Raw genomic sequence first — 21,883 nt, forward strand, 5'->3', positions numbered from 1 at the left:
CAAATACAAGGCAGAAGAAGCATTCCACTTGTGAATGTAGTATTAGCCACTAGGCGTCAGTAATTGTTCGGTGAGACAGGCACTACACTTGTCACAAAGGTTTCCTAGGGAACACATCTACCGTGACACTGCTCTAGCAGAAGTTTTATTTACGTCCCAAATGGATAATTTACTCTTATTTTGTCTCCTGTAAAGGGTAATACGAGTGTAAAGCCATTTAAAGCCACCAGGCGCAAGTACGCTGTCCAGAAATAAACAAGGAACTGCTAACAGGTGAGTCTGTTATCTCATTTATGTCTAATATGTCATATTTTCTCTGATTATATCTACTATATTGGGTAATAGGATTGAAAAGGTGACTATATGGGTGTTATTTCATGTCGACAGGGCTCTAATAATGGTCAACATTGTATTTAGAAAAATCATAAACAAGTTTTCTATGCTCTAACTATGAAAATATTCGATGTAATAATCATGAATTCTACTTTGGGGAAATTCACTTATCGCGGTCGGGTCTGGAATCAATTAAGCACCATAAACAAAGGACAACTGTACTGCATTCTCAGCAGCTGACATGACACTTGCTGTCGTTGTCTGTCTACGTTTGTTGTGGCTACGAAAAAGGTTGACACCTTTGCTAGTTTTGATAATACTGTAGTAGTAGTATTGTAGTAGTTTAGTAGTAGTGGTGTTTTCCTCTGCCTTCCCCACTTCTCCGCTCCATCGGGGTACCTCCGCTTCATTTTCCTCCTCTACACATTTTGTATTGATGAAACAAGACAGGGTGAAGAGCCTCATCTTGAACTTGTACATGGCAGCAGATCATGAGACTACAAGCGAGTAAATGATTTACCTGGTGCATGAAAAATGTGAAGAACTGATGACTTTGCTGTCATTGACCCCACAATATCTCTGTTAGAATTGACACACCTCTGTTGAGACACCGCGGGAGGAAAGACATCCTAATTTGGTGAAGTAGAAAATAACATCATAAATTCATTAAACATGAATGATTTAGTTCAATCACAGCATGACTCATGGTTATTTTGAATACAGTATGAGAGTCACCATTATCAGAATGAACAGTGGGGTGGCAAGATCAAAAGCTGTATAAATACATGTATGGGAACAGGTGAGTAAGAGGAAATTAGTTTAGTCAATACATTTAGTCAATACATTGTCTTTGGACACAGGAGGATATTGAATGAGAGCTGTTGTTGACAAGAAAGGACGGACTTGGAAAGAGTATCACATTCGCCAACGCCTGCTATGGGGAGCTCATGAGCTCCCTCACACAGCAACTTGGTAGCTAGTAAATATACAAGACAAATACCAATACGAGTTTAAAATAACAAACATCAGCTATTTTACTTTGCAGCCGAGTGGTGGCTCGTATCTAAAAAATACTCTTTAGTTCAGACACTCGTATGCCAAGGTACCATTGTATAAATGACAATAAAAAATACCTGCAGTGCTCAAGCACGTTGTCTAGCTTCTTCAGTTTCTTCAGCTGAGCCCAGCAAGTGGCATTTGAGACTCGACGTATTCCGGTGACAACTCAACTCACAGCGACAGTAGATGCAAATAACACTGGTCTTGTCGAGAGAGCCATCTGCCAGTGCTTGTTCCCGCTTGCGGCTCAGCATTAACTGCAACACCGTTTTCTCAAACTACGGTGTGGGCCGAGGATCAAACAGGACGTGTGCATGTTAATCACGCGTCAAAAACAAATAGTGGCATTAAACAGAATTTCTATTAACTATTAATCCAACTATTAACTATTCTATTGTTATTAATGCATTAACTTTGACAGGCCTAATTTTGACAAAACCACAAATCTGCTTTTGCAAAAAACACATGAGCGATGATGATGAAGTTAACAATACTACAACACATGTTGACTATTTCATAGAAATGATCCCTCTGAGTCTCAAATTTAACGTTGAGAAAAGCGGTCCACGGTGTATGTTTACGTCGGCTTAAGCTGGCACTTTTTTACTAAGAAGAATACGGTAGACTAGGACTTGATCAGTTTGCCTACATGAACGCGGTCGGATTCCAGTGTAGCTCAACACAACCAGTATAACAAGCAGTCGCTCATTATTGAAAGTGGCCATCTATTGAAAAGTTGTGCATTTTACAAATAAATGTAGTTTACAATGGTTGAGTAAATCATTTTGAGTGCAACTGTGCATGCATTGGGGGGGAAAGGATGCATTATATACATTAAGAATATAGAACCACTGACCATGAAACTACATAACTATATTTCAACTTGTATTATAATGGAAATGCTTCTTCTTTTGCAAAGCCCATGTCAACAGCAGCACTGCTCTGATGGCTCACTGTGTCGTACCCCCTCCCTTCCCTTCACTCCCTGGCCTTGTAGCCATGGCACTGCCCCACAAGCTTTGTCAACAAAGCAAACAGGAACTGTGCCATGGCTTTATACAAATTACTGCAATTCAGGGGAACAATATGTTGACTCACATGCTGTCTTCAGTGACTTTAGGAGTGACTGTATGTGGAATGGAGTGGTTGTGTCCACTTATCTGAATGATTATTAGGTGCATTATCAGGTGATTTTTAAATTGAACACACCCTTGCTCTGTCTTTGAATCATAAATGTCCTCGGCTAATGCCACCTTAATAGCCAGCACACGCCTGTGAGATAACTATCAAACTCGCTGCTCTTTTTAAAAAGTCAACATCAGCTAATGACATCATGTTTGCACCTCTGGGCACATGAACATTTCAGTACAAAACCACTTCCTGCCTCATTAAACTTCCTGTCAGGTGGGTCTAATAAACATGTGAAATGAGATGTATAACCCACAAGTGAAACTCTTCAATATGTTAATGTGGCATAACTGTCTAAACAAGCAGACAGATCTCAATCTTGGCATACAGCCATGCGGCATTTTCAGTCCCGCAACAATGAACATTGATTTGGTCGACATGTTCATTTAAAAACTGCTTGTGAAGAAGGCGCTGGGGCTGGATGTAAAAGAAAAGAGGCAAAAATACCGCTGAACATCCCTTAAGACCTTTTCTTATCTCTATCGATACCATCAGGAAAGCTAATCTGCAATATGAACAACAATATGCCGCTCCTGCAGACTGTTACAGAGAAACACAGCAAAAAGCACCTGAAAATAATGGTGATGAAAACAGAAGATACAAGTAATAATCTTATCTTTTCCCTCTTGATGTTCTCGCCATTGTAACCCGCCGTATTTTTAAACAGCATGTTGGTCTTCGTACTGCAGACAGCCATTCATAACACAAAATGCACATCAGCGTGGTCTTACAGCCATGCGGCCAGTGCAAATCAGATAGTGTAATACTGCATTTTGATAAGACAAACTAAGAATAAAAGGCCACCTGATCAGAAACAGAGAGAGTAAGGCAATTATGCGTTGCATTCCCAGTGTAACACAGAAGTAATAACACTCCAACCAATCAACGGGCAGCAGCATGTCTAGCAGCACTTTTACAGAAGCATTTGTCCGTGTAAAGATCCCTTGAATAGACTTCCATCAAACACAAAATTGACCAAAACCTGGAACCTCAGTTAGCGTTTCATCATTTAATAACCCACCAGTACAACCAACCAGTAGTTTGTTGTCATACATGAACTTAACATTTTAATTCATAACGCTTTTTACAACAGCATGTTTGTTACAGTGAAAGCCAACTATTAAATGGAACAATAAAAGCTAATATCTAGTGATACTTGGCCTGTCTACAGGCTGCTGCTATTTAGGCTAAAATGGACTGCAGGTTGAATCACTTTAATGTGGCAATAAAATGGCTCATGACTGGCCAAACAAGGGACGGTAAGAGGGTCTTTACTGGCTTATATAATGTTTATTGATGGTTTTGTTTAGAGAGTGGTCGGCAGGGAAGCTTTGCAGAGCCATCTCTTACAGGCCTGCAGGTGCAATCTGTATTATGATGCATTAAACAAAGTAAATATTTTCATATAGAAGTAACAGTCCAACAATCTAAATGTTGCTGTGTCTTGTCTTTGAGCACATTTATTTTGCTTGTATCGTAAAAGATAGGAGGGATCGCATCTGAGTTGTTCCATTAAAAAGACATTTGCAGCATGCGTTGTTTGTCAAATCTGTTAGCTCCTGTCAATACAGAATACGCAATTAACAGTCTGTGTGTGCTGGACTGCATCCAATTCCAACTGAGATTCTGTAGTGTATCCAAACTGCTTTGTCTCTCTGTTTCATGGATGGTCACTCTCTTTCAGTTAGCAGTGCAGGCTTTATGGAGATGCTGCTTGCTGTTTACATGTGTTTTCATATGCTTGCATGCGCATGAGTGCACAGCATTTTTGAGCTGACATATGTACAGTAAGAGCGCCATCTGAAAATTAAGTTCTTTTCTGTTTTAAGGAAGGAGAATTAAGTAACATCCAAAGTTTGAATCCCTTTAACCAACGATATTACTTGTGTCCCAGAAGGGAAAAATGTAAACAATGATTCAAGCAACACAGTCTTGACTGACCTTTATTTCAACAGTGCAAATATCTGCTGGTTGCCAAAACTGTACACAAACATTTCTGTGGGGGCACTAATAATGTTAAAATACGTATTTAGAAGGTCATAAACAGGTTTTTCTATGATGTAACTACCAATTAACCGCGATAAACAACGGATTATTGTATACGATATTTGAGGCAAATTTTGGTCACTGTCAAGTGTTTTGGACTTAAGCCAGCCTCTGAGGAAAATAGGTTGAACACAGTCTGGCACACTCTGACACTCAACTATGGGGTTGATAAGTTCATTATGACCTCTGTTGTTATTCTGCTTGCAAAATAAAGCGTTACCTCTTCCTCACCGACTCATGAGCACCACAATATGTGCAGGAAACTGCTGTGTCTTACTAATGTGGCTCATACAGGTACACTATACTTGAGTACCATCTAGTGGTTCAAATGTGAATTACACCTCTCATGACAATAATGAAAAAATTGACTCAAAAAATGTTGCCGATAACGTCGATTATCGACAATAATTTGTAGCACAATTATCAGCCAACAAAATTGTGTTATCGTGACAGGCCTAGTTATACTCTATGATGAATCCAAAAATAAGCCCAATTTGACCGAATAGTCACACCTGATATCGACTAGTTTTCGGACCCCCCTCACCCACCCTCCCAATACATACAACATTTTTGAGTGGCCTTTTATTGTGGCCAACCTAAGGCACACCTTATGCTGTCTAATCAGCATCTCGATATGCCACACCTTTGACGTGGATGCGTTATAAATTATGAATGCTCATACGACAGATTTGGAAGGGATCTGTGAACATAGAAAGTTCAGCTCATGAAAAATGTGAGGCAGAACAAATATTTTGTGTACAACACATATTGACGAGTGTACTCACATTTGAGAGGTACTGTACATGCACAGTTACAGCATACACACATCGCTGTTAAGTGAATTAACAGCTCTTTCTATCAGGAGATCTTTCCACATCAGTGGCTACTAATCTTCTATCTTTAGTAAAGGGGAAGTCACTGGACAGCCAGATCCATTACGACACTAATAGAAGGAACACAAGTAGAACAGGACAAGCTGAAATGACTTAAAAGACAGCATGCCTCTATTTTGGTTTATGCTAAGAATTTAAGAATAAAATATGTCTCAATAGGTTATTTGCACTCGTGGTGGATGCATCATCTTTGCATGAATGGGACTTGCAAGGTTTGGCTTGAATGATTTGAACAAAGGACATCAAATTATGTTCTGGTTGAATCGTATGTGACGTAGCAGGACATCTTAGCAGAAGCGAGTGATGGCAAACGGGGACAAAATTAACAACAGAATTACTGTACATAGATCCTAACATGCGACAAGTATTAAGGCCACATTGAAAAAAAAATTCGGCGATTTTGAGAATAAAGTCATAAATTTATCGATTTAAGTCGTACATTTACGAGAATAAAGTCGGAAATTTGATGTTGCTGGAAGCTACTTGTCTGAGACCCTTATTTTGTTCGGTGCAGTCAGATGAGATGTACTGTATAGCGCAGTGCTTTTATTATGAAGGCTTACATTGTGCTTGTCTTTGTTTTATATACAACACATAGTAAATAAATAACATTACATCACACCCAAATGTGGCAATGGGCCACAAACATGGGCCTGCAAGGTACAGAAGAAAAAGAAGTATTAAGTATAGTATTGTTTTTAAGTATTACTGTTAGCAGTGTTTTTCTATTTGTCTTACTTATGACTATGAAAAAAAAGATTATTTCTCCCGTATTTCAGCCTCAGGGAGTTTCGCCGTTTGGCGAGTACAACCCCTCTTCCAGTTCCGGTTGAGTGGAAATATGAAGGCTGCTTCCAAAACAAAAGCCCATCATACATCATGTTATCAGTGGCTTTTAGAACATGTCATAAACAATCTCAAATTGTGTGTAATGTCCTGTCAATGTGCTTACTATGGTAATATGCTGTGATTTGGCTCCAGGGACATAAACACTAAATACACTAACATGCACATTACTGTACAGTGGATGAATAGTTGATACCTGGAAGCTCAGCCTGTTAATATTATGAGGATAAACAGGAAAAATCCAGTCTGATCTTGTTTGTTTGCAATAGAAAGCCAGTAAAGGTTATGAATAATACCCTTAATGCAGGCTCAAACCATCTGTTTCATCTGACACCTCATGTTCTTATATAGTACAAAATGCATGAATATGGTAAAAACAGCAGATGAGGTCACAATGAAACTTGAGGAAATAACACACATTCATGACCTTAATCTCACACAAGCTGGACTTCATTTGCTATCGTCACTGTTTTGCTTTTTTTTTTTAAGCTAAAAGCCAGTAAACTCAAGTGTCTATGATTGCTGTTGGCAAGCAGCTTTTAGATATCACCTACTCAATTTCCCTATTAGGATCCTATTAGTTACTCTGTCAGAGTATCCTCTTTATATTAAGCGTGTCTTTTTGCATCAAAATGATAGCACAAGGTAAAATGTGTAAAAGGTATGCCAATACTTACGCTGCATTCTCCCATAGACTAATGCAAGAAAGGATTTTGCTTGGGGTTATTGTGACAACGTGCGTGCATTGTGGCTTATTATAATAACGCTTTGTTGCCCTTTCAGTGGAACAGATCCAGTTGTTATCAGGAGTGAAATGCCACATGGGATGAATGCCATTGTTTTGCAAAGAGTAGAAGTAAAAATACACTTTCCTGTTTAATTTAAGTGTCTTCATCCGACCAATGCAATGTAAGGGAACATATTTTTTTATCTGTATCCTGCAAACAGCTTTGGCACAAAAAACAAGCAAATTCTATCTTGATGCCAACTCGACCTCAGGTTAATTAGTAGCGCACAAGTCAAGGTAATGAGGTGGAATGGGGCGACAGTTCACTAAGAGCTACACTCGCCACAGGCAATAACCCAGACATCCTCTCTCCTGCTGGGCTCAAAACAACACGATAAGGCCATGTAATTAGGCAGATAGATGGGCTTAGTATGGAACATAGATTGTAAAAGCTAATGGAGTCACTGCACTGGCATCCATTAGCGGGCATCTTTTTTTTTGCTGTCATTGGTGGAGTATAGTATGAAAAATACTGGTCTTAGTAAAATAGGCAGAGCAGGAATCCAGTGGTTCCTCGGCGATGCAGAGTGTCTGATAGGAAGTAACAGGAAAAACAATAGGAGGTACTTTGGTTTGCCTTTCAGGTGCTTTAAAGTCTGTGAACGGGACTTAATTACTATCCCTAGGCAGTATTGGAAGCAGGTAAAGAGCATTAAGGCACTCGAGGGAGGAGAACAATTCCATCTGCAGCTAAACTAGCAATTAGAGACTCTGAGTCACTGCCCCCTGTCATGTGACTGATAAAACATGTAATTGCACATTTATTTATTGCTGTCTTTGCGCATATGTAAGGGAAGACTTTGGGAAATACACAATATGGTAAATAATGACTGAATGTTATTTTTTTAGCTTCTGCTTTAAAATTGTGATATACTGTACAGAGGTTAAAATCAGAATAGTAACATTTTTAATAGATTCACGTCACTAGAAAAACACCAGTGTCCATTAGCGCCCTCTGTTGGGCAACTACTGCAACACCAGATGAGTTGACTTGCACACACGACGCAGTTAAATTTGAAAAACAATATTTTTTAAAAACATTTCTAATTTTCTTTTTTTTAATGGCCATAATATGTTGACTGTTACTGAATAAACGCTACTACTATTGTCATTCTGTAGCAGGCATGAAGAGAAAGTGAAACTTCCAGCAGATGAGGGGAGAGAAAGTCAGAACCGGCATGTTTTTGTGGGGTAAATGTGGAGCTTGCCAAACTATTAAATGCCAAACGTGCTGACATAAATGGAGTGTTTCTGCTGCACTGAGTGGCATACAGTGTTACCATCAATGGAGAGGCTTTGTGATATGGCGAGGAGGACGATGCTCCAAGACAATGAATGCATCACAACGAAGGAAGAAATGTTAGCACTAACAAACACTGCAGTGATAGAAACTTTTTTCCACCTTACCAAAATAAACTGGAAAAGACGTCCCAGACCAGCTGGACCGGACAGACAACTGTCCATCGAGTAAGTCACCATGATACTGATTGTGATACATGGAGCACATAGTGATTGATATCACAGCTATAGACACAGTCCATCTAGCCGTGTACGAACAAAACACGGAATGTGGGCTAATACTTGACACATCAGCTGTCTATCCGTAGCTGCATTACTGTACTTGTTCCTGTTTCCCAGTCACTTTTCGGTTTATTGCCACAACCTTCAACAATACACGTTCGAGGCATGATTTATAACCTACAGTTAACTTTTCAAAACTCACAACACAGTAGCAGCACCAGCACCAGTAGGTAGTGTTACCTCTCGGGAAGGGCTTGAGTTTATAGCGAGGCGTTGTGTTACTCCGCCAGAAATATAGTTCTTCCTTTTAGCTGCTGCAATAACAATATCGCTGTAGCTTGGTTGATATATAAGTCAGTTACGTAAAAGAAACACTGTCGGCGTTTTTGGAGGGTTTTTTTAGGGCCATGTTTCACATAAGGATTGTGGATTATGGGCAAAATTCCAAAATGTTCCTTTAAATTCAATCTGGAATCTGAAATATTGTTAGAGGTGGTTAGAGGTGCACTTCCCCCTTTTAGACAGCAGGAGGCAGCGGCTCCTCATTATGATAAAAGACACTAGCTTAGGCTTTTTAATGTCTTTGGTTGGGTGGACTTAACAAGCAGTGTGTTAGTGAGTGACGAGCGCAGTCAATGTTAAATCCTATACCTTTTCATATATCATGTTATCACTTCTTATTCCATACAAAGCTTCGCCTTTATCTATTGTTATCATTCATTCATTCATTTTCTATGCCGCTTGTCCTTACAAGGGTGGTGGGGTATGCTGGAGCCTATCCTAGCCAATGGGAGCCAATCGAAGGGGACATACAGCCATATGACCATTCACACTCACATTCATGCCTATGGTCAATTTAGAGTCTGCAATTAACCTAACATGCATATATAGTCGGGGGTGTCACTGCTGGGCAGGTTTAAAAGAAGTAAATTATAGCAGTTATTGCTAAAAAATAATTTCATTCTTTTGAGGCAATGTGTAACTTAATATAGTTTTTAAAAATAGTCTTTGTAAAGTAAAACCAGTTGTGTGAATTTGTCTTGGGGGGTGGGGGTGGGAGCATCATTCCGCCCAGGGAGTCAATCAAGCCAGAACCGCCACTGGATCAGCTCCTGGTGAGTCTGGGTATATAATCCTCCATCCTGGCAGTCAAATTCAAACAGAAAGTAATGACACTCAAAGCAAAACTTGAGGCAAAAATGAATATGCTCTCACTGCAGCAGGAAAGCAGCAGCAGCTCTAGCCGAAGCAGAGGGCCTGGAAGCTACTTTTCAAGGAAGTGGTCGAAGCAGCTACCATCTTTACCTCCAGCAGTTGTTTGATCCTCCAGTTGACACATGAGAGCACTAATTAGAGCACTAAAGAATACATAGCCAAGCAGGCTGAACACGAAAGTCAGAGAAAGTTAACCATACCGACAGCCATTGGCATGGAATAAAATGCAGCCACATCTCCAAACAGCACAGTGAACCCCTGGTTGGCTTTGTTTCCAGACCATGTCGAAGGACAACACCTCCGAAGCCTCAGGCCACACCAGCCACAAGCCCATCTTCAAACATGCAAGACAGGTATCAAGCTTACAAGTCAAGATACAGAAGAACGCACGAAGAACGCACTCCCATAAATGAATGAAAAACTTAGTTTCTCATGGGCTGCAATTGAATACAGTGTGTGCCTCATTTGCAGCTACACGGAGGGAGGATGACATTGCTTATTAGTTTACTTTTTACACTTTATTATGTCTCCCATGCGTAAGGCAGGAAGTATGCCAAGCAAGAGAAAAGCCATCACCATGGGAGTGAAAACAAACACACCCACCAATATTGGCAGCACTTTTGGCCTTAATTGCTCGACTGTTGCAACCATCATTAAGGACAATGATGGTGTCCATGAGCATGATGAAGCAGGGAAACCACCGGGAAACTTGCAGGAGCAATGAAAAAACACTTAAAAAAATGAATTTGCAAATAACTACAACAGCTTTATATATGGAGAAGGGGTAGGATTAAAAAAGCTCTGCTTCTTCCTATTTCTTTTCAGACATAAACCACATGATTGTCGTTAATGTAACTTGTTGTACAGTATGTCTGAAACATATAAACCACACCATACCGTACTTAAGTGTGTCTAGTATTAATATGGACAGACTGGATGAGAACCAGAGATATTTAATAATAATATCAGAACACTGACCTTTAATGACACCCCTTCAAAAGGATACACATCATGCCTGACCATTACGGTGACATTGGCGTCAATGCACACATGCACACACAGATAAACACAGAGGTCTGGCTCTATTGAGGTCTGTTCCCGTTTCTGACAGCTGCATGCATCACTGGGTGGTTTGTCTGAGCCAATCATCTGCTGGCTCACTGGATGTTTCCTTATACTGCAGCAGGAGAGAGGAAAAGCTCAGCATACACAAATGAATGAAAAGGGGGGGGGGAGACCATGCAAAGTGTCATCCAGACAGAGGAGTAGAGGGAGATCAGACCACTTACCACTGTGACGTGAATTTGTTAACTGTACGACAAAGAGGAGAGCGGTGTCACGCTGGATTGGCCAATCGCGTGCTGAGAAATTGGGCCACTTATGACATCAATGCTGGCATCGGATGAGAGTTGCCCGCATGAGGGAGCTTTCCAATGAGAGGACAGACGGAGAGAGCATAATATAATGCTCGACTCAACAGAAACAGAAATAAAAATACGCCTACACAGTTCGTTCTTTAGTCTACAACTATTGGTGCATTCCCAATAATAGTAGACGGCACGTAGGAGATAAATGCAATACTCCACACTTTTGAAAAGAAATGAAAAAAGTGCTGTCAACACCCAAACAACATCCGGCACATTTGCAAATGCAAATCTGATTCGATAAAAGAGCTGTATCAGACATTTTTTTAAATGATGACATCACTAGTGAGGCGTTACTATAATATTGTTTATGGCATTGTAGTCTGAAGGAGTAGGAGTAGTTGGTTGTGGGTACATCTCCTGTCTTTTAGGACCCTTCATTGTTGTTGGGGACTTTAACAAGGCAAATCTTTCCAAATCAAATCAAAACGTCCATTGTCCACCTCAGGGAAAAGAGCAGTTTGGACCACTAGGACACTAATGTAGACGGTTCATACAAGGGTGACCTCATCTTGGACAATCTAACCAAGTCTCTGCTACGGTTACTTGCTTTTAACTCACCCATTTAGTAGGGTAAAAATATCAAGTAGTCATTTTCACTGGAATTGCGCCAAAGTCTCCATCAGAACGCAACCCTGTTGGGGAAAGCACATAACCTAACATCACCCTGAACATCAGCGTGCCACAAAGATGAGTTCTGTTTGCTGTCTTCACCCAGGACTGCCAACCTACCATGAGTTTATAGGGATGAGGTGCACACCCTGACATCCTGATGTTCCTGCAAAAATCTAATTTTGAACAGCAAAAAGACCAAAGAGTGTGGGGGGAGTCCATGTTACGGAAGAAATCGCCAGGGCCACACACTGCCCCCTGCCTTTATTTGCTTAAGAACCTCCCAATTAACTTCTATTGCCAGTGGACAGTGGAGCGCATCTATATTTTATGTGGAAACATGATCAATACCATTCTCTCATCTTAAAATGTCTTCTCTTTCCATCATGAACCCACAGATGTCTCTTGACTTGCTCTAAAGGCCACAATGTTTAATAAATACTACAGAACAATGACAAACAATATCAGAGTGAAGGCTGAAAGCATGGCCATGGATAGAATGGACTAACATGATTAGGGTACATATGAAGGCTATTATAGTATTCACCATGAGAAATTAAATGTTTGTTTTAGTTGAGATGTGTACCAGTCAAACTCCAGATTTGATATACATTGTGAAATTATTGTGGAAGCGTACGCATATGCTCTAGCCAGAGTTAAGCCCCTCATAATGACCACTGAGCTCCAGGAATGTGCTGTATGCAAGTCTGCATGCAATGCAACAACTCTGGCTCCATGAAGCCGTGCACATACATCATTCATGCACATCAGTGGACATGTGTACACACTGTATCAAGAACAGTAACTATTTTCCTCTGCTTTGTATCGGAATCACTATTCAGAAAACAGTAGTGATGAGCAAACAAACAACAATTCCAAACTGCAGGATAGGAATGTAGTGAGACTGACACTAATTTATTGATTTATTCCTTTTATACAGGAAGTAGGGGGTTCAAAAAGCAGCCGGTATCTGGTGTTACCAGCGTTTGCCTCAAATACCATATATAGTACGCCAAACCAGGGCGTCCCAAACATGCAGGGGTGGACTGGGACAAAAATGTGGCCCTGCAGGTATTGGTGCAGACGGGCCATAAAATAATAAAGTAAAAATAAACTAGACAATCTTTTTAAAATTTTTTTTTAACTTTTTAAAATTTTTATTTATTTATTTATTTATTTATTTTTAAATTTTATACATATTTTTTAAATATTTAAAAAAATATATAAACATATTTTTAAAAAGTAAAAAAAAAATAGACAATCTTTCTTGCTGAAAGTATTAGTTCTGTCAATTTTGCACTTCACCACAAAGCAGACATCAGACAGACACAGTCAGCAAACTACTCAAAAAACAGTACAATAATTAAGAATAAGTGTACACATTAATTTCATCATTGAATAAATACAATAGACCCTCCCAAGTCAAATGGCCGTGAGATCGTACAATTTACAATTTCAACAATTTTCCGGAAAAATATGTTCCACAAAATCAGAAGCTTGCACGTCTCACAAGATGTTACTGCGTTTTAGAAATGCTCCGGCCACAGACACTTCTTGAGGTCTCAATGTGTACCAAACATGATATATCTTTCTTCACTTTTGATGACGTTCTGACATTGTTCCTTATAGATTCATTGTCATTCCATCGACAGTCAACAGTTTTATTTGAGCTGACCTTATTCCTGGAAACGGGCTGTGATGTCTAAACTTTTATAGTATGATACATACTGTATTAATCACAACTGAAGCATGCCCCGAGGGATACATTGTGGCTGTGTACGACCATGCATTTTTAGTTTTACAAGTTTCTTCAAAAACACTGTCGACAAGATGTTGATCGTTTCACAGCAATATTAGCATCTGTTGCACAAAGGGGAGTGTGGTCAAACCAAAGCTTCAGCTGAGGCGTAAAAACATCCTGCTAAAGGTTTCGTGAGAAACAACAATGGGCAAGATTCACAGACTTGTGCCTGGGAATAGTGGAAAATGACATGGTGACAGGCTGCAGTCAGCACAAGGAGTGAGAATTCTGAATTACTATAATCCCTTGTTTATCGCGGTTAATTGGGTCCAGAACCGGCTGTGATAAGTGAATTTCCATGAAATAGGATTCCTTACTTAAAAATGGAATATAAAACCTGTTTACTACCTTCTAAATATGTTTTTAACATTATTAGAGCCCTCTAGACATTAACTAATAGCCCTATAGTCACCTTTACACTCGTATTACCAAATATAGTAGACATAATAAAAGTAAATAAGCTTGTCCGCGTGTATGTATCTGAGTAGTGTGTGGATAGGAGGTGACGTCATGGGTTCAAAGTTGAGTTATTGTAGTTGACGTGGGTAACAGCAGCGACAGTAGCCTGTTTTAGTCATGACTGTTATTATTGTGCTTGTTGTGATATAATTTAAACCTGCAATAAAAGCCTGTTGTTCAGGCGTTCCGGTGTTTGTGTGTCTCATCAAACATTACAGTAACATTACTGACATCTAATGACCATTGTAGAATACTACATATCATTCACGGCATCTTTGAACGGCTCTTCTGAATCCCGTACGGTAGTATTTTGCTTCATTGAGACATTTTTATGCTTAAAAATGTATAATTTAGATAAAAAATACACTCGATTTGTTTCAATATGCATATTTTTTGGTTAACAATGGGCAAATTCAACCACAAAACAGCACAATTTATTAATGAATATATTTTTGAAAAATCGTGATCGAGTGAAGCCACATCATTTGTGGCTAACCATCAACCATAGCTAAATATTGACCTCTCTTCTATTGATAGGAGGCACAGCACTGCTCTTTTTCCACATTGTACACTTAATGTATGTTGGGAAATACTGTGTTCTATACTGTAACCTTTCAACAACAGCCCCATAGAAAGTGCTTTTAAATTGTCCAACCAAGGCATCTTAGCCAATCACAGTTTGTGAGCACGTCTTCAGCATATGATGAGAATTTTCCACGGCCGCTTATTTTCACAAGCCCTTGCAAAAAATACTATATAGATGAGACCCTTGAGGATTTTATTGCACATTCATCCGCAATTTCCATCTATTTTCTTTCTTACTCTTGTATTCCGTGCCTCTGCGAGCCCATGACTCCTATGGGACGGTGTCAGGATGATACGCAGCATACAATCTGGGAGTAACAGGAAGGAAGCAAGTAAGACGGGAGACGGTCTTGGGGGGGGTTAACACATAAAAATACATAACCTTTTTAGATACACACAAAATGTTTGTAGAAGTGGGCCTCATATCACAACAATACTGGTTCTGTCACTTACATTAAGATCAGCTGGAATGTTGGTTCTGGGCCGCCTCACTGAGGATGAATGTTGCATGACAACACCAGCCGCGAGCTCCAGACACGTGTAACAATGACGTTCTGCAGGAAAGGCTTTGAAATGACTAACTGGATACATATTTTCATTTACCAACAGCTTACATGAACAAATTGACCAACGTATCCCTAAATGTACATACTGTACTGTACAGTCGTCCCTCGCTGCTTTGCTGTTCGAATTCCGCGGCTAGAAAGATAGATACTTTATTTATTCCCAAGAGAAATTCACGCTCACGCAGAATTCACGCTTCAATCTATCGAGATTTTGAAAAAATATGTTAATTAGTAGGGAGAGAGAACAAGACGAGACGGGATTTTAACATTCATTTTAAGAAAAGTACAATGAAAAAATATGACTGGACAAACAAGTTTTTTTATTTAACTGAGTCACAAAACAAAGCAGGTACGTTTTGAAATGCTTATTGTCCCACAAATGAACGCTAAATAGACATTGTCAGCATTTTTTTAGATCAAACAAACCACTAATGTTATGCTAATATATAAAAATTTATCATTAGTTCATTTTAATATGTGATTCATTAATTTATTTATTAGCGTGAGAGTTTTCTTCTGAACGAGACATCTTCTCACGTTTTGATCTTGCAAGGCCTCGTGACATGAGAGGTTTGCAATACTTAATAGTTAATAAATCATAAAAAAAACATGATTATTGAAGCAAATGCCACTCACCGTTTGTCTCCTTTTTTCTTTGTCTTTTGTCCTGCATCATCCAAATTCCAGATGTCTGTAAACACACACGGACACATGTCCACACAAATGCAAAACTGCAATTTACATATTAATGACGTTATGTGCAGGGCATTGTTCATGCGGAATTGTTGTTTTTGTAATGAATTCAAGAGTACTAACTTGATTGTCCCTTGCTCTGGATTTTGACATGCTACTAGTTTGGATGGCATAGTGACATATTGTGTTTGATTCACTCCATGTGGATAACTTTTTCGAGAACACATAAGAAGATGAATCATAAATGCTTGTGTACGTCGTGAACGCACTCTATGTAAGGTATGTGCATGTGCATTTGCTGGAAGGTATGTGCATGTGCATTTGCTGGAAATGTTATGTATTGCCATGTGTGTACACATGATGCGTTGCCATGTTTCCTGGCTTTTGCACTGATGGGATTCATCAAAATATACACAAGATCACATGGTTATTTTAGACAATCTTTCCACACAATGGCTTCATGTTGACAATACATGACAATGACCTCATAGGCCATGAAAATTGTATTGTTTATAACAAATTAATTGAGGAATCTTGTCAAGCATCAGTAGTCTGTGCTTGTAGCTAACTGACCTTTCAGTCTCATACATATTAGATTTTAATATTTGCTCTGTTTGACTGGGATCTGTGACGTGCCTTGGGATGAGCAACGCATCTTTGTTTGTGTGTGTCTGTGTGCATGTGTGTTTGTGTTATCCCGACGGATGCAGTGGTTGGTAGTTAGCTGGACAAACAGAGAAAGAGGGTCAGCCAGGGGTTGCAACACTGAAAGAGTGAGAGGAAGACGGTGCAAATCTTGTGCAAAATAAAAATACCGCTCTGAAACAACGATTGTCCCACACAGATAACGTACAGTAAATCGATGTGCACATGAATCTTACATTGATTTATGTTGCATCTGCCTGTTACGTGTAACTTGTATAAATATACCTTGAATGACGATAACAACATCAATCATAATAACACTCAGTTAAGTGCAGACCTCGGTGCAGTATAACTGTTAACGAAAATAAACTCGGATAAGAAGGAGGCAGTGACAAAAGGACTGGTGAGATGTAAAATCTGATAAAACACAATGTAAGTCATCATAAACATAAAGCCTAACCATCCATCCATTTCTAGTACTGTGCAAGGTCACGGTGAGCTGGAGCCTGTCTTGGCTGACTGGGTGAAATGCAGATTACACCCTGGACTGGTTGCCAGTCGATCACAAGACAAATATAGAGAAACAACCATTCACACTTCACACTCCAACACCAAAGATGGTAAGCCGTGAAAAATACTTCACAGAAAAAGCTTCATCATCCTAAACCAGAGTGCACAATATCATTTTTCCGGGACTTTTTATGTTTACGCACAGAATAAGTAAAGAAATGGTGAGGCACTTGTTCATCACGCTGAAGCACATGTAAAAATGTCAAAATAGTTTTTTCAAAAGCTTTGACTTAAATCTCATTCATTTACTCATACAAAGTGCAAAAACACTGCAAATGAGATTTCTGCAAGCAGTGCCCTGCTGTCATAAAAATATACCAAAAAGTGATATTTTCTTGCAGACACCGAACAAGTGATAGTTTATGTTAATATGCAAATTGGTAAGAAAATAGCAACTTCAAGCCTGCTATGTCATGGTTTTGGTACTCCTTTCAGGAGAATGACCATAATACGAGTGTAAAGATGGCTACATGGGTGTTATTTCATGTCTTGAGGGCTCTAATAACCCACATTTGGAAGGTCGTGAATAGGGATTCTGTGATCTAACTAGAAAAATATTCCATTTATAAAGAAGGAATCCTGCTTCACGGTCGGGTCTGGAACCAATTAACGGGATAAATGGGGGATTACTGTACTAGATGGTCAATGATGTAAGATGACAAGTGTGAACACATCACGTGATCACGTAAGGGGTTGTTCCATTTGCATTCAGGGGCAGGGGGAACGATCCATTATCCAATGAACTTAAAATCACAACATTCCATCTGCATATTTGTCCAGAGTTGTACTAAAATTGAATGAACCATGGGTTTGCAAATCCCTCCACCAGGAATTGTTTAATAATCTTGCCGACTACCAAACAAACCAATGAACAGCGATTAAAACAAACAAGCTCTCCCCTTTGTGCTTGGCAGAGGTAATGATACATTTGGCAAAAACACAAACATTAGGCTGCCTACAACCTTCCTCTTAATGCCCTGTGTGGTTGGAGGGTATTTTTAGACTCTTAAAATGTTTACTACACATTTCCTCTCTTTCCCGTTTGCTCTCCCACTCCGGTTCTGCAGAGCCTAAAGGGAGAGTTAACCATGACAAAGTCAATTAGTCAACAATAACTGCATTAAAAATTGTTATCATTATGAGTCATGCCATCATTTGGGAACTTGTTTAGAAATTTGTGACTGCTTGAACGTCTGTTTACATTTGATTACATTATATTATATTGTGTTATTTGATATGTCGAGTAGGTTTCTTTTTGCAGCCATTGTGTAAAGACTGGGACCTTTAAGGACACAGAACCAGTTCAGAATGTTGTAATTAATATTTGACTCCAGCCCAAATTCTTTGACCCATACAAACGTTTTAACCATGCCACACAACTGTAGCTCCTTTTGTTACACAGTATGGGTTTCACACTGCAAAGGCATGCAGCAAAATAATACATTGGAACCTTGGTTAGCGTCATTAATTTGTTCTAGAACGTCCAACTCTAACCAAAACATACGGTAACCGAATCAATTTTTCCCATAGTAAGTCATGTAAATCCAATGAATCCGTTCCAGAAAGCCAAAAATATGATCACAAAACATGTTTTTAAAGTTTTACAAATATAGTTTTGAATGCAGAAAACAATTTGAAATGCATATAAATCCATATAAATGGTGAATGAAAGGTATAAATGAACATTTAAGGTTACTTTTACCTTAAATGAAGACGGGATTCTGGACGTGACTGTTCCCAAAAGACGACGTGGCAGCGAGATCGCCACGGTCACCACCTTCCTGTTTTGCCATGAGTTATTTCTTGAATTCAATAGTTTGCTAGGGTTAAACTAACCTTAAATGTTCATGCATCCCTTTCGTTTGTCAGTTTTATCATTTAGAATAGTTTTATGCATGTAAAACTATAAAAATGTGTTTTGTTTTAACACTTTTGAGAGTCATCGATGGGCAAATACATGACTTCTGGTTCCGGTTGCCATTTTGTTAGAAAGTCGTTACTTGATAAAAAAAAAAAAAATATTAAGAACACGTTGGACTGACAGGCAGTGTATTAACAACACGACAGAACGCGCGCCATATTGTACGCTAACTGGTGAATACACGCAAACCAAGGCAAAATTGTGGGGTCAATTTTTGCTTTGACGTTAACCAAAAAACATGTTAACCGGGGCAGGCGCTAATCAGCGTTTCACTGTCATTTAAAAAAGTCATTTTTTATATATTCTGGCTCATTGGAACTAAACGTTGGAATGTTTTCTCTACATTTGGCCCTGGTAGATACAATGCAGCCTGTGCATATTTCCACATTAACTGCATTTAATGAATGCAACAGTTGAATAAAAATGAGTGGGTTTGTCTGGTTAATGGTTTACTGGACAAGCAATGAAGAAGGTCATCATTGTGGGCTAACAGATTGACAGTACATGCATTTGAAGAAGCACATGTGGGTCCCAAACACAAAAACTGCAGCAGAAGTTGTTCTTTGTTTCTGTATGACCACTTAGTATGATTTTGTCCCTTTTAAACCCTCTCAATAAAATGTAGGGCAGACAGGTGAAGGCTTGCAGACTGGTCCTTGTTTAGTCTGCATCACAGGATGCAGAGGATGATGGGATTTCAAAATTTAATCCAGGAAATATATGAATAAATAAATCGCAGATAGCAAGATTATGTCCTGAGCTAAATTCTGTTTTATTTTTTTATGTGTGTGTTTCATCAAGTGGGATGACAGAAATTACCGGTGATGCAAGGACTATTCCCCTACTCTGGAAAAAAATGGCCGACAGTAGTACCTCGTTTTTTGGTCCAAAAGGTCAGACGAAAACCGAAACGTACAAAAACGAATTATTCTCATAAAAAACATTGTAAATCCAATTAAAAAAACACATTTAAAGGAGAATAAATACAGGTTTACATGCAGAAAACAATGACAAATAATGATAAATGAAGAATGAAATGGATAAATGAACATTTAGCATCACTTTTACCTTTATTGAAGACTCTTGTTGGCAAAGGCAGCGAGGAGGGAAGGGGAGTGAATGAGTGAATCCACACCAACAACAACTTCTCAACATCTTCCATCGTTTCTGATCTCTGTTTTGCTAACACCTTCGCAACATTAGTTTCCTTGATATCTTCTTTCTTTGACAGGATGGAACTTATTGTTGATGCGACAAACCGACTACCATCATTTCCGGTGCATAAAACGCACTGGTGTTTAAGCCACACCCACTAAATTTTGAGAGAAAAACAGATTTATACATATACAGTATAAGCCGCACAGAACTATAAGCCGCATACGTCCACATCATAAAATGGCATATTGTGGCACACACGAGTTTGTGAGGACCAGGTAGCTCTTTATTTTGCAAGAGCCAATCATGAACTATGAGAAAACTCACAACGAGCAGAGGGAGCTCCAGAGGGGGCCAATTGTGCCTCCCTCGGGGTGGACACAGGCAGCTGAATCAATCATTGCAGCACCTCGGCAGCCGAGGCCAAAGAGCCGCTTTGCTGGGAAGCAATGCATAAAAATGGCTAAATCAACTAAAATACAATTATAAGGCATTCAGAAGACGTATTCAAAGACATCGTGGTGATATGTAGCAGAGGTGAGGACTCAAGTTGCGCGAGTCACAAAATTGACTCACGAGTCAGACTTGAGTCACAATTTTGATGACTTTCGACTCGGCAAAATGTAACGTGATCATTGTGCTGTCATTGCCAGGAAGACAACATATTTTGGATTTTATATCTGCCTCCTTGAATGCATCGATTAAGATCCAATCAGGTCTAAAAACAAACAATAAATGTGTGGATTACATTTTTGCACACTGATTAAATCCTGAATGCTATGTCAGCACTCTTTTTCTGTGACTAGGTCCTGTCGCACCGATCATATTTGATTAAAAAAATAAAACAATTCAAAATGCATTCATTGTATTTGTCAAATTTAATCAGTTGTTACATTGCTAAAATAGCATTTTATTTGGTTTATGTTTTTTACACATCTTTACTTGAGACTTGACAAAAGACTTGGGTTTAAAGACTTGACACACACTTGAGACTTGCAAAACACTGACTTACTCCCACCTCTGTATATGTAGTATTGTACACTGGCCACTAGGTGTCAGTGATGTTGCTGTAATGTTCAGTGAGACACACAATCACCAGACTTGATCGCCAGAACAACAGCCTTTTATCGCAGGTTTAAATTATTTCACAATAATCCCTAACACCGACTACTGTTGCGGTTGTAACCCACAGCAAGCTAAAACTTAACTCGGAACCCCCAACGTCACTTCCTGTCCGCCCCACCTCAACTCCCTTAGCACCAGAACACAATAACAGCAACATTAACGGCAACATAAACAAGTTTTTATTTTTGTCTTAAATGGCTCATTTACTCTATATATGTTTACTATGGTGGGTAATACGGTTGTAAGTGTGACTATAGGGGTGTTAGTTCATGTCTAGAGGGCTCTAGTAAACTCAAAAACCATATTTAGAATGTCGTAAACAGATTTTCTAGGCTGTAACTACAAAAAGATTTGATTTCTAAATAAGAAATCCTACATGCCGCAAAATCACTTATTGCGGTCTGGTCCGGAATCAATTCCATGAGGCCAAATAATTAAA

At 39.2% G+C, this 21,883-nt stretch overlaps 1 protein-coding gene across 1 annotated transcript in view; it reads left to right on the forward strand.

Annotated features, from left to right (window-relative positions):
• Positions 1-248: 248 nt before the first annotated feature.
• The window catches only part of pde3a (phosphodiesterase 3A, cGMP-inhibited), a 95,643-nt gene continuing 74,008 nt past the window's right edge, over positions 249-21,883 (forward strand). The window contains exon 1 of the mRNA XM_054793667.1: positions 249-273. The gene's annotated coding sequence lies outside the window, so the exon portion shown is untranslated. The remainder of the gene's footprint in view (positions 274-21,883) is intronic.

Source organism: Dunckerocampus dactyliophorus, chromosome 12 (assembly GCF_027744805.1).
Source record: "Dunckerocampus dactyliophorus isolate RoL2022-P2 chromosome 12, RoL_Ddac_1.1, whole genome shotgun sequence".
Lineage (NCBI taxonomy): Eukaryota > Metazoa > Chordata > Actinopteri > Syngnathiformes > Syngnathidae > Dunckerocampus > Dunckerocampus dactyliophorus.